Here is a 15,359-nt window from a genome sequence, read left to right as displayed (position 1 = left end):
AAGCCAAAAGGTAGAATGACCAGACAATCATCAGGAAACTGTTAAATTCAAAAGGAACAAACAAAATAGAAGTATAATTACCCTTGAGTGAGGTAGAATGACATAAGAAAAGAACATAAAGAAAAAAGAAAAAAATAATAAAAGACGAAATCTGAGTTAGGACAAGAATAGAAACAGAAAGGGAGATGAGGGATAATATAGTGGAGCAAGAGACTGAGTTGGAGAAAGAAGATGGAAAAAAAAAAGAATTTGCAGAGTAAAATGAAAAAAAGAAAGAAACAAAAATGAGTTTGAAGGATTTCTTTCAGACTATATCACTGCTGTCATAATATACAACATGCGCTGCATGTGCAGAGCCAAGTCCGCTGATCTCAGCTAGCTGGTGGCAGAACCCCTTGATGCAGACTGACCTTGGGCTACAAGGCCCAGACTGAGTTCCCTGACCCCATGAAGGGTTGAATTCCACTCAGTTCTACTATAAGTTTCCCCCACCCCTTCTTTAAAGATGTTCAAAGTTGGAAGCGCTGGAAAATACTCTGTATGACCACCTCTGCCTCTACGGAGTAGGTCCAAAGACTGGCACAATCAGGAGGTCTAAAAACGCGAGCGGGGAGGTTGGGATAAAGATATCCTGGTTCTTTGAGATACCAGCAGTAATAGAAAAAAAGAGAAAGATTTCACCTAGGGGAAGGACAAATTCTTTATCAGCCTGCTATTTGTCCCACCTACTACTGTAAGAATTCTCTCCTTACCACCCTCGTCAACATAAGGTTACAGCTGCCCCCTGAATCCTAAGTCACCTGATACTCTTTCCAGTTATTGTGAGTACCCAATGAATAATGGCTTGTGTGGAAGTGTCTTTGTCTTTCCCCACTCTGAGGCATTGATCTCCCAGCTGCCTATGTACTATGAAATTATGCATATTTTTATTTTATTTTTTTCTTTAGCCCTCACTGCCCCCACCTTCTAGGGAAATTGGAGGGTTGATTGCCATCTCATAATATTCTTTGGCTATTTTTAATTGGCTGTGTTTCATTTATTTAGTTTTAAGAGTTTCTCAGTATACTCTAGATTCAAGCCTCTTATTAAATACATGATTTGCAAATATTTTCTCCCATTCTGTGGGCTGTCTTTTCATTTTCTTCATATTGTGTCTGATAAAGCACAAGCTTTATGCTTGATCTTAGCAAAAAGGCCCAAAAGCAATTGCACAAGTTTTAAATTTTGATGAAATGTAGTTTTAATTTTGATGAAATAACTTTTTAGTCACTACATTTTTGATATCATACCTAAAAAGGCTTTGCAGAGTGCCAAAGATTTCCTCCAGCAATTTCCTTTGAGTTTCTTCTATTACATTTTAGCTACAAAACATTTTCTCCTTTATCATTAGATTAAATGAATGAAATTTGGGTCTTCAGTCCATTTTGAGTAGATTTTTTATAAGTCGTGTTAGGTAATGATCTAATTTGTTCTTTTTCATGTGGCTATCTGGTATCCAGCAAGCACAATTTATTGAAAAGATTGTTCTATCTCTCATTTAATTGTCTTGGTACCCTGGGCAAAAGTCAATTTGGCTCTAAATGTGAGGGTTTATTTCTGGACTCAGTTCTATTACATTACTCTAATCTATATGTCTATCCTTAAGCCTATATCACACTTATTGATGAATGTAGTAAATTTTGACATTGGAAGCATCTGGTGTGAAAAATCACCCTTCTTATAGGTTATCCCTTATTTTTTTTTTCCTGATTATCTTCCTATTCTTCACGAAACTTACTCAGCTCGGACATATCTAAGGACCTTTTTCTAGTTTCTGTGGATAGGTAATCTTCTATTTCTCTGAGTGCTGTTCTGTTTTTGGCCCTTATATTTTTCCTATTGTACAACTCTATTACAAATTATCTTTATTGAAGTCAAAGGCCATATGTTATTGATTTTTAATATCCTCTGTGCAAATTACAGTGTCTAATCCACAGCAGGTGCTCAATAAGTATGTACCAAAAAGAAGGAAAGTGATCATGGGCTTTACCTACTCAAACACTGCAGTTTATCTATTAACATTTCTTAGGATTCTAGCAGAAGTTCAAAGGTATCTGTTGATTACTAATGTAACCTTCTGCTATTTTCTACTTCTGGCTGGGCAACTGTTCACTTTGATAAATCATCCCCAATGACTCCCAATATGCTGACGAATATTCTGTTTCCTGTTTATTGGGGTCTTGTCAAATAGGATGACAAATAGTTGAAAATAAAGTTATAGGGAATTGCATAGTGGTGCAGTTCACTTCATCACTTGCTTAAAGCCTGGTATGCACTCTCCCTGTGCACCTCTCTGTTCCTTTCTGTCTAGCAACTAGAACAACAGATACATTTACTCTCTGCCAGACCCTGTGCATGCATTCATTATGTGAATGCTTTCTTATCAAAACCAAATGAAACATTTTAAGACAGCCTTTGTGAAACCAAGACAAATCTTTTCTCAACCCTAGGAGATATCTCTAACTCTTTGTTCTTTCTAGCCAGTTTATCCCAATTCAAACCATGGACAAAATAACAAAAATTGGTCCTTCTGCTTCTACTGTTTTCTTGCCATTCCTAGTGACTGCTGGCTTATCCGCACGTATATCTTTTGACCACATCTTCTGAATATAACTCTTGCCCTCCTCAACAGTCCACTCTTCCAAGGCAGCCAGGGGACTTCTCTTACAACATAAATCAGATTCTGTTATTCCTGTGCATAAAATCTCCAGTGGGCTTCCCACTGAATGGAAGTAAAATCCAAACTCCTTCGTCTGATTTATATGACCCTATATAAACCAATATTTATCTATTTATCTAACTTCAGCTCTTCTATTAATTGTTCCAAAGTACATTTTTCAACTTGTTATAATGACATGGATTTTTATCACAATGTAAAAATAATTTTAGGTAGATAAAAGTGTTAACTAATCTCATAAAGAATACAATGGCACCAATATCACAAGAATTTGACTCATTAATATCACTTGAAAAGGGGAAATTTTAATGAGTCAAATTTTTGAGGCAATTTTTGTTTCTTTGTTTGTTTTGTGGTACTGGAGGTGGAACTCATGACCTTGCACTTTCCAGGCAGGCTGCAGCTCCACAGAGCCAAATCCCTGGCCTGGGGCAATTCTTTATTTTGCTACAAGAAATTATGGCTTTATGGCTGGCGCATTGTATCATGGATAAAGTAATTTGAGTAATGGATCACATATCCAAAATGGGATATCCTATGTTAGATAAAGTTTTGAAGTAATATAAAAATTCCAATTTAAAGTACTAATATATATTGATGATAAAATAAGAAAACAAGTTTATCATAAATGATGAGTTTCACATTTTTGGAGTGGGACAGGCACAATTTGTATGTGACTTAGTAATTGGGCTTAATCAAAATTTGAAGTTATAGCTGGGCATGGTAATACACACCTGCAATCTCAGCACTCAGAGCTGAGGCAGAAAGATTGCCATAAGTTTGAGGCCAGCCTGGGCTACATAGTGAGTTCAAGGCCAGTCTGAACTACATAGCGAGACTTTATATCAAAAACTTTTGGAAGTTATAGAAGAATGTTCATAATAAAAATCTCAGATTACCTGAAAGTGTTAAAGACATCATATTATAGAAATACATGCATACCCATGTTTATAGTAGCACAATCCATAATAGCTAAATCTTGGAAGCAGCTTATACGGTCATCAACAAGTGAATGGGTTAAGAAAATGTATTTACAACATTATGGTTTGGGTGTAGATGTCCCCCTAAAGACTCATGTGGTCCTCCGTGGCTTTTTCAGTGGTGACTGAATCTAGAATGTGTGATGTTGGGATTAAGGAAGTGGGGTTACTAAACCAGTACACTGACTGGTTTGGCACCGCTCTAATCCCGGTAGTCTGGATAGGATAAAAGGGACAACAAAAACTGCTAAAGTTCCCTTTTTGATTTTGCTAGCATGTGGGTGCAATGAACTGTTTCTTCTCTGTGATGACCCTCTGCCACCTGCCACTCTGCCTTGGAGTCAGCTGATTAGGAACCAAAACTTCTATAAATTGTGAGCTAAATAAACTTTTCCTCCCTTAAATTGTGAGTGTTGGATATTTTGTTTCGGCAATGAGAGAAAAGTAACTAAGATGCACACAGTGGACTACTGATCTGCCATAAAGAGGGATAAACTTGAGTCTTCTGTTTGAAAATGGATGCAGGTTGAGACCACAATGCTAAGTAGAGTAAATCAGACACACAAACTTAAATATTTCATAGCTTCTCTTTTATGAAAAACCCAAATTATAAATAAAGAGCAAAATAAAAGAGATAATAGGAAGTAGGGAGATAGATCTTTCTCAAATGTAAAGGATATCAAGAGATGGACAGAAGAGGGAGAATGAGGAAGAAAAGTGTGCAAAAATGAATTAATACAGGTTATGTACATGTACCAGTTTCACACAAGAAATGTGATCATTATTTACTACAAACATGTGCTAATAAAAAATAAAGATTGAGAAAAATAAAACCTCAAGTAGGAGTACACATTTATACAAGCTAATTTTTTATTAGTTAAAACTGGAATCATTTATTTGGGTCATTTATATCTGGTAAGAAACTATTCACTCATCATACACTGCCCAAAACATCTGGATATGTTCATGCACATGAGATGCAGTGAGAGAGCACAGCCTTTGAGAAAGACAGATGGAACTGAATTTGAACTCTGAACCTCAATAGCTGAATGATCTTGTTCAACATGTTCAAGCTTATTCAGCCTCCATTTTCCCACAATTAAGCATGAATAACAAATACCTACTCAGAGCTATTGAAAAGATTAGATGAGACAAATTATTTAATTTATTATAGGTATTAAGTATATGTTATTTTTTTCCCTTTTGTGTTACTGCTTGGCTAATCAATCTCAAAGTACCCTGAATTTATCCTCTTTCTATTTCTATTCTGATGTATTATACCTAGAATCAACTTGGGCAGAGTAAAAGAATTAGAAAAACATCATTAATATGACATTTTTAAGGCTTGTCTAACACAGAGGAGGAGTGAGAAAGAAGCTACACATAAAATAAAGATTTCAGTAAGAAGAGGTGAGTCACACAGGAATGCTATAAAGATATGGTAGAAAAAGAGCAAAGACGCACTCTTACAAGCCACTCAATATTTCTGACACTAAAATGAGTATGAGGGTGTTTCCCCATACACTAAGCAGTCAACAAAAGTTAGGAAACTAAAGTCTTTCCTACTGTCTCCCACAGTCAGCTGTACAATACCTGACACAATGTTATGAGGCTCTGGGATGCTGGAGTCTTCTTTTAGAGATGATTTCTAGGTTCTTTCTGCCAAAGAATTGAATGAAGCAAGCATAAACAGTGGCCAAGTTTTACATTTATCAAAGATAGGAAAAAAACAGGCTCTGAAGAGTTAGTTTAACCAAGTAAAAGTAAGAAAAAAGGGGTGAAAAATAAAAACCTCTATAGCATCAGAGCTTTGTATAGAGACATGATAGTGAATGCTTAATAGAGAAGAACTTCTTTTCACGTTTCCCACAGGTCATCCTATCAAAATACTGCTCCAGTTCTTGGGAGAAGTCCTTGTGCACAGCCTTGGGAATGGTTCTGTGGATGTGTCTAGGGATCTCTTTATGCCTCCTTTCCCAATCAGTTTTAGTCACACCCTATCTTCCCACCTCAATAACACTGTTGTGACCAACAGAATAAAAGAGCAAAAGTTGTTGCAGATATTTTTCTACATACCAAAGAATTCTACAGAATCCTGATGCTATCTACTTGAACATAGCACCAGGTCCCACAAGTTGAGGCCCCATTCCTGCAAGATTGCCCCTACCTTTAGATGCCAGTCACAAATCTCAGGTTGTGACTTGTACTTTTGATTGGTTATGAGTTGTGTTTCCCATAACCCTCTCCTTGAGTTTCAATTTGTTAGCTCTCAAAGCTCAGAAAATCACTTTCTTTATTTAGTGATCATAAAGGATATTATAAAAGATATAGATGAACAGCCAGCTAGAAAAGATACATAGGACAAGATCTTATCCTTTGGGTTTTTACAGAAGATTCAATACATATCTATGATTGATTAAATGATTGGCCAATACTGATCAATTTAACCTTCAGTCCTTTTCTCCTTCCTAGAGAGTGGAGGGCAAAGCTGCAGGTCCCCTCTAATCCTTGTTTTCTGCTCCAGCTACCAGTTATCTCATTAACATACAGAAAATACTTATCAATCCAGAGATTCCAAAGGTCTTTGAAAGTTTTAGTCAGGAATTGGAGATAAAGGCTAAATATATATTTCACAATATCATAAACCCAGAGGAATTAGTATTTATTTGTGAGTGGGGAAATCATAGAAAATGACAGGACACTTTAAAAAATGTCTTATGGGAGTGGCAGACTGCCTGAGAGAGTGGAGGCAGATCAAGGCAATGGTGGAGAGCAAAAAGACCATGATTCTGAGCTCAGGAATTGTTGAGAATTGAAGCCCATGGGGAGAGTAAAGAGAGTCACTGTAAGAAAGACTATGTGGTTGGTGACTGGTTGGGATCAGCACCTCCTACTGGGGCTTGTCAACCTGCAGCAGAATCCAGCAGTGTTCAAGTGCACAGGAGGTCAGGGAGCTCAGTTCCAGCCTTGCAACCAGAAGCTGAATATCAGTGGACTATAGCTAGCTCATTGAGATTAATTGACTCAGATCTGCATGTTGTTGCCCACATAATCTACTGGTGACAACAGAGACAGGCCTTGAAAGGGACTTCTTTTATTTTCTCCTTTCTTTTTTTTTTCATTTCTCTTCCTCCTTCTCTTTCTCCTCCCTCAGTTTTTCTTTTCCTTTCCACCTCTTCCCACTCCTTCTTCTAGAAATCCAACAGAAAAAAAGTTAAAAGCAGATAGAGAAAAGAATCAAATCACATAAAGGGAATTGCATCAGAATCACAGCAGACTTCTCAAAACAAAACCTTAACTGAAGCCCTAAAAGAAAACAACTTCCAACCCAAAATGATGTACCCTGCAAAACTATCTGTCAAAATAGATGGAGAGGGGCCGGGGATTTAGCTCAGCGGTTTGGTGGCCTGCCTTGCAAGTGCAAAGACCCGAGTTCAATCCCCGGTACCAAAAAAAAAAAACCAACCAAACAAACAAAAAAACAAAAACAAAAAATAGATGGAGAGGGCCAGAGATTTAGCTCAGTGGTGCCACAGCCTACCTAGCAAGCATAAGGACCTGAGTTCCATCCCCGGTATACACACACACACACACACACACACACACACACACACACACACACACACACACACAAAAAAAAAAAAAATGGAAAAATGACATATTTCCATGATAAAGAACACCCAAGGAACTTTATGAATACCAAATCAGTGCTCCAAAAAATTCTAAACATTATCTAGAAAAAAAACAAGGAGGATTACAAATCTATGAACCCCAACAGAATGAAGCTATCAAGCAAGGCAAGAAATTAAATGGGAAGGGGGAAAATAAAAAATAAAAGAGCCAACAACAGGAAAATACCATGACAATGATAAGTCCATACATATCAGTTATGGACATCAATGTCAATAGTCTCAATTCACCAATCAAAAGAAATGGACTGGCGAATGGATCAAGAAGCAAGATCCAAAAATATGTTTCATACAAGAAAACAATTCATACGTGGAAAGTCAAAGGATGGAAATCAATACTTCCTGTGACAGGAACTTAGAAAAAAGCAGGGGTAGCGATCTTATTTGTAGAAAAAGTGGATTTCAAAGCAAAACAAAGAATAGTCACTACATACTTGCAAAGGGAACAATCCAAGAGGAAGTGATGACTGTCATAAACATATATGCAGCAGATAGTAGTGCACCTAACTATATAAAACAAATATTAACATACATAAAAAATCAAACAAGCACTACTACAATAGTAGTGGGGGACCTCAATACTCCACTGTCACAAATAGATCAATTAGACAAAAAAAAATCAGCAGTGAAATACTCGAACTGAACGATACTTTTGGACAAATGGACTAAACATATGTTTACAAAGTGCTCCACCCCACAAAATCAGAATACACATTCTTCTCAGATATATATGGGTTGTTCTCCAAAATAGACCACATGCTACCTCACAGAACATGCCTAAGTAGATGTAAAGAAATTGAAGTTATCCCCTGTATATTATCAGGCCATAGTGCCATGAAATCAGATCAGCCGGGTGTGGTGGTTCACGCCTACAATCCCAGCACTGGGGAGGCTGAGGCAGGAGGATCGCTGTGAGTTCAAGACCAGCCTGGGATACATAGTGAATTCCAGGTCATTCTCAACTACACAGTAAGATCCTGTCTCAAAAAACCAAAAAGAGATCAATGGCAAAAGTAACATAAACACATCAAAATTGAATAACACCCTCCTGAAAAACCAATGTGTCACAGAGGAAATTAAAGAAGAAATTAGACAGTTTCTACAATTAAATGATAATTCCAATACAACATACTGGAATTTATGGGGAACAATGAAAGCAATCCAATGAGGGAATTCACAGCAGTGAATGCCCAAAATAGAGCTAGCTCAAATAAACATCCTAATGCTGAACTTCAAGCTTCTAGAAAAAGAAGAGTAAGACAAACTCGAAACTCATACAGGGGAGGGACTTCTAAAGATCAGAGCAGAAATCAGTGCAACAGAGACTAAGAATGAAACAAAAAAATCAATGAATTGAAGCGTTGGTTCTTCAAAAGAATATATAAAATTGAAAAACCCTTTGTTAAACTTATCAAAAAATGAAAGAAAGGTATTGAAGATATACTCCTAAGTGAAATAAATAAGGCACACGTGTAAATACTGAATAGTTTCTATGGTGTGAATAATACAGAAGATCCTAATAAGATTACTAACATTGAGAAATGGGAAGAAAGGAGCTAAAGATGTAGGGAAGGTGGGATGGGCAGGGGAAGGGTGAAAAGGGAAAAGAAAAAAAAAGTGAGATAGATAATGAAAAGATGGAAATAAAGTGTTTGTAGATGGGGAGGGGAGGGGGGGTTAAGGGAGGGCAGGGACAAGGGGAAAAAATGAGAATCAAGACTTGTCATGTAGAGGTACAAGATCCCAACAATGAATGTAACTGTACTGTATCCCTAAAATGTACCGATAAACTCAATTAAAGCTGAAAAAAAAAGAAAGGATCAGATAAATGCAATTAAGGATAAAAAAGGGTGAAATTATAACAGATACAGGAGAAATTGTGAGGATCATCAATAATCTTTGAGAATCTCTACTCCAATAAGATGGAAAACACAGAAGGAATGGACAGGTTGCTAGATACATATGAATTACCAAAGTTGAAACAAGAAGATACAAAAATTCTAAACAACCCAATATTAATCACTGAAATTGAAAATATAATTAAAAACTTACCAACAAAGAAATGCCCAGGTCATGATGGCTTCACTACTGAATTCTACAAGACATTTAGAAAAGAGCTAATGTTATTAATGCTCAAACTCTTTAATGAAATTGAAAGGCAAGAAATACTCCCAAATGCATTCCTGAAAGTAAGCATCACCTGGATCTCAAAAGCAGAGAAAGACCTAAGCAAAAAAGAGAACTATAGGCCAATACCCCTAATGAACATAGATGCAAAAAACCTCAATTAGATATTGGCAAATAGAATGCAGAAGATCATCAAGAAGATTATCTACCCTGAGCAGGTGGGATTCATCCCAGGGATGCAAGGATGGTTCAACATATGTGAATCAATAAATGTAATACATTTTATTAACAGAGTCAAGTTCAAAACCATATGATTATCTCAATAGATGTAGAAAAAGCATTTGACAAAATCCAACAACAACCATTATAAAAAAACCTACCAAAAATTGGAATAGATGTTTTTTACTTCAACCTGATAAAAACCATCTATGAAAAACCAACAGCCAACATTAGGCTAAACAGTCAAAAACTGAAATCTTTCACTCTAAAATCAGTACGACAAGAATATCCATTATCACCACTCCTGTTTAATACTGTTCTGGAAGCATTAGCCACAGCAATTAGTCAAGAGAAAGAAATAGAAGGGATAAAGATAGGAAATGAAAAGATTAAATTGTCATTGTTTGTGGATGACATGACACTTTGTGTAGAAGACCCAAAAATTCCATGAAAAGACATTTAGACTTAATAACCAGATTCAGGAGAGTAGCTGGATACAAGGTGAACATTTAAAACTCAATAGCCTTCCTATACATAAATGACAGATTCACTGAGCAAACAACTTCTTTCACAATAGTGCCCCAAAATATTAAATACCTTGGAATCAATCTAATGAAGGAAGTAGAAAACCTCTACTTTGAAAACTATAGTGCTCTGAAAAAAAAAATCATCGAAGAGGATAACAGAAAATGAAAAGACATACCTTTTTCTTGAGTAGGAAGAACCAATATAGTGAAAATGGCCATATTTCCAAAACTTGTATGTAGCTTTATATAGAATTCTACATTTTGTAGAATTTATAAATGCAATCCTATTTTAGTATATGTGCTGCTAAAGTGAGTACATAAATGCAATCTTAATTAAAATTCCAACAGTACATTTCATAGAACTAGAGATAACCCAACAATTCATTTGGAACCAGAAGAGACCTAGTATAGCAAAAGCAATTCTAGGCAACAAAGACAAAGCATGTGGTATCACAATCCCCAAACTGAAACTACACTGCAAAGCTACTGTGATTAAAAACAGGATGGTACTGGGAAACAGACCCATGGATCAATGGGACAGAATGGAAGATGCAGAAACAACTCCAGACAACTCAGCCCAAACACCCTCCCTGAAAGAAAGACAGCCTCTTTAAATAAATGGTGCTAGAAAAACTAGGTTTCAATTCGCCACAGATTAAAACTTGATCCACATCTTTCACCATGCACTAAACTAAAAATGGGTCAAAGATCTAAATGTTAAAACAGAAAAAACTAAACTGGCTGGAAGACAGGTCAGGTATAACTCTTGAGGACATTGTCATAGCAAAAGACTTAGTGAACAAAAGCTCAGTTGTATAGGAGCTAGCACAAAGAATCAACAACTGGGCTTTCATCTTATTAAAAAGGTGCCCAGCACTCAGGAGGCTGAGGCAGGAGGATTGCTGTGAGTTTAAGACCAGCCTGGGCTACATCGTGAGTTCCAGATTAGTCTCAACTACATAGTGAGACCCTGTCTCAAAAAACCAAATTAAAAAATAGTTTCTGAACACAAGAAAAACCACCAACAAAGGAAGAGACAATCCATAATGTGGGGAAAAAATTTTACTAGCTGTTGCTCAGACAAAGGACTACCATCTAGAATATATAAAGAACTTAAAAAAATCAATCCTCCCAAATTTAAATACCCAACCCAAAAATAGGCATCTGAAATGAAGAGACATTTGTCAGATGAAGAAGTAGAAGGAGCAAATAAGCATATGAAAAAATGCTCAACATCACTTGTCATTGGAGAAGCGCAAATGAAAACAATGCTGAGATGCCACCTCACTCCAGAAAGAATGGCTGCTATCATGAAATCAACCAATGACAAATGCTGGTGGGGCTGTGGGGAAAAAGGACCCCTTCTACACTGTTGATGGGAGTATAGACTGGTGCAATCACTGTGGAGATTCCTCCAAAAACTAGGATTAGAGGTCCCATTCAACCCAGCTATTCCCTTCTGGGTATGTTCCTGAAAGAATTAAAGCATTATATCACAGTGATGTATGCACACCCATGTTTATAGCAGCATAGTTCATAAGGGTTAAATCTTGGAAATAGCCAAATTCCCATTAACTGGTGATTGGATAAAGAAGATGTGTGTCTGTGTGTTTTTTAAAAAATAAAATGGAGTACTACTCAGCCATATATAAAGTAGAGGCATTTATAGCTGAACGAATGCACCTTGAGCCCACACTCTTAAGTGAAATAAATAGGACACATATGTGTAAATACTGAATAGTTTCTCTGGTGTAAGAAACTGAAAGTATAAATGAGGACCAAAATGTATAATAAATATTGTGAAGTAGGAAGAAAATGTTCAAAGGGGCAGGGGAACTGGGGGTGAGAAGAAGAAAGAAAAAAATGAAAAAAGAAGGAAATAAATGGAACCAAAGCTTACATAAATAAGGAGGTGTGGAAGGGCTGAAAGAAGAGAAAGGGAATCAGAAAAAATAAGAACCAAGATATATCATGCACAGGTACAAATTCCCAATCATGATCATAGTGTATACCTAAAATGTACCAATAAACTTAATGAATTAATTAAATAAATAAAGTGATGTCTTGGTCTATTTCTGTGGCTATGACAAGATATCAGATATTGGGTAACTTATAGACAATATAAATTTATTTCTCACAGTTTTGGAGATTGAGAAATCCAAGATCAAAGCATAGGCAGATTCAGTGTCTGGGGAAGGCTCACTCTTTCCTTCTGAGATGGTACCATGTTGTTATGTCCCCACAGAGAAGGGATGAATAAGGATCCTCATGTAATGGAGGAGGTGGAAGGGCCAGACAGCTTTCTGAAGCTTATTTTCTTGGTACCAAGGATCAAACTCAGGTACTTGCGCTTGTGAGGTAGGCGGCGACACCACTGAGTTAAATTCCTGGCCTTGAAGCTTCTTTTTTTAAGATTAATTTTATTGGCACTTTTAAGGTATACAATGTAATGACAATTCATCATTGGAAATTTGCACCTTTACATAATCCATCTTGGTTATGATCTTTCCCCCATTCCCCTGCCCTCCCTTCAACCCCTCCACTCCTTATCTACAAAGACTTTGTTTCGTTTCTATTTTTTCTTTTTCTCATGTTAGTTGCATTCCCATCTTTCTTTCCCCCCACCTCTCCCACTTCCCCTTCCCCTTTGCACCTTTTCTTCCTATTTCACATTATCTATTACACCTTTTAGTCCTTATTTGCACTTTCAGTTTCTCACACTACAGAAACTATTCGGTATTTACACAAATGTGTCTTATTTATTTCACTTAAGAGTGTCACCTCAACGAGTGGTCTAATTGCCAACAAAAGGAGACTGGATAAAGGAAATGTATTTTTTTTAATAAAATGGAGTACTTCTTAGGTATAAATAATAAGAAACTAGAGACATTTATAGCTAAATGAAGCTTCTTTTTACAAGGGCATTAATCCCATTCATGATACTGGTGTTAGTCTGTCATGGCCTGATCATCTCCCAAAAAGTACCTCCTAATACTATCACTTGCGGTTTAAATTCCAACAAAATATTTTGATGGAACATATACATTCATAGTATGTATTTATTTGTTGACTAGTTGGTGTTACTGTTTTCTTCTTTGCAGTTTGAATATAATGAATATTATTGAGAAACAGAAATATGTGCTGTCATTGAGGGTATTTTAGAAAAATTAATTTTCAATATTGAATGCATTATAAATTATTTATGTTTCTCATCAGAAGTATTTTCATGAGATGACTAGTTTTCCACTATTATTTCCAAAGTAACAGGATCTTCTGATTTTTTTTTTTTCTGATTGAGTTTGGGGGAAGAAAATTGCAATTATTTCCAGTTTAATACAGAGAATTCTTTTATAGCTTCTCACTTTGGGATGCTGTTAGATTCTGTTAAAAGAATATAGGAAGAATCTTATATCTATAAATTTACCTAATCTTAGTGATTTTCATGTTATCATTGTTAGATTTCCCTTGCCTCAAAGATGGCTGCTACATAAAACAGTAGCCTCCTTCCCATAATGCTCTGTGCCTTAAAATGGCTGCCACACAGAATAGTAGCCACCATATTAAATATGGCTTCTCCGACAAAGGGTCAGCCTTCCTCCCGTCATGCCTAGTCCCGCCAAAAGAATAACCTGATACTTGCTACTTCCTAGTAACCAGTGGTGTCACAAGCCCATCGTAGTGCTGTCATAGGCTCCTTCAATCCCTTAATGCTGCCTCACTCAACTCCACCCAGCTCCTATAAAATAACTCCCTGTTCCTCCATGCTGCTTTTCCTTTGTTAGGAGACAGCCCAGCAGATCCTCCCCATAACAAAGGCCTGTTGTAGTCCTGGTCTGGTCCTGGTTTTTTGGCTCTTTTACCTAACAATCATAAATTCTAAAACATCATTGTATAAATTTTATGATAGAAAGACCCTTTTTCACACCCTACTCCTGAATGTTGCATGTCCTGGTGAGACTCTGAGACTTGGCACACTAGGACTGTTGGTTACCTAACCGTTATGTTAGTACAAAAATATTTATTGAGTACTTTCTAATTATCAGGAATTAAAGGAGTGAGCAAAGACATTATCCCTGTCCTCATTGAATTTAGAAATATGTTACTGACAGACAGTATGATAGTATAATACAGAAAAATTCAAGAGCAGCTAAAATCACTACAGGTTTAAAAGATTGAAATATGTTAGTAGGATACAAAACCAACATGTAGAAATCAATAGTCTCTTCCTGAATAACAGCAGTAACCAATTAGAAGACAACATATTTAAAAGTAGTAATCACCAATAAAGCCTAATCTACTCCTGGTCTGCACTCTTACCTTATTTTTCCAGGTGAGATAATTCCCAGTTGCATATTTCTAGGCATGTGCTAGAAAAGGTGCTAGAGACAGAAATCAAAGGACTCATCACAAAGGAGAATGCTGGGAGGTAGAGTATGTCAATTATGACTTTTTGGGGTGCATGGATACCAAGGTGTTTGCTCTTGTCACTTAAGCCTCATAGCTGCAAAAATCAATGCATCTCAGAGAAACAAGGACACACAAAGAAGACGATGGAAAATTTTAAGGCATAGGCAGCCACCCTCAAGAACGCAGCTGTGGTACCAGGAGTTCTTGCTGGCCACCCCTGTGATCCTGAAGCACTGTTGTGTTAGTTGGATATGCTCATGTCACCTCTGTATCCCCTGTGAGACTAAATTTGTAAAGGTCAGAGGTCATGTGTGTTCAGTCCTTGATGCTGTCGCCCGTAACTGTATCCCCCCACCGAATATTTATTTGAATCTGTTCTTGACATGTATTTACTTAATTCAGCAATAAGCCTGAGTTGATGTGTAACAATGTGAGGGAAGCTGTGAAATTAGACCAAGTGATAAGAACCAGGAACTTAATACCATATTTATACATGTGGTTAACAGTTCTTTTTGAATGAGGAACACATATATAAATAAGAAGGTTGGGGTAATACAAATTATGTTTAGAAAAGTCATTCTTTAATCTAAAAGGAAGCAAATACACTGAATTTTGCTTGGAGCTACCAGGAATAGCTATAGAAAGTAGATGTGGGTGAACAGTTATATAACAGTGACCAATTACTGAATTCATA

This window comes from Fukomys damarensis, unplaced genomic scaffold (genome assembly GCF_012274545.1).
Source record: "Fukomys damarensis isolate Sample0158 unplaced genomic scaffold, DMR_v1.0_HiC HiC_scaffold_20, whole genome shotgun sequence".
NCBI lineage: Eukaryota > Metazoa > Chordata > Mammalia > Rodentia > Bathyergidae > Fukomys > Fukomys damarensis.
This window is presented reverse-complemented; position numbering follows the sequence as displayed.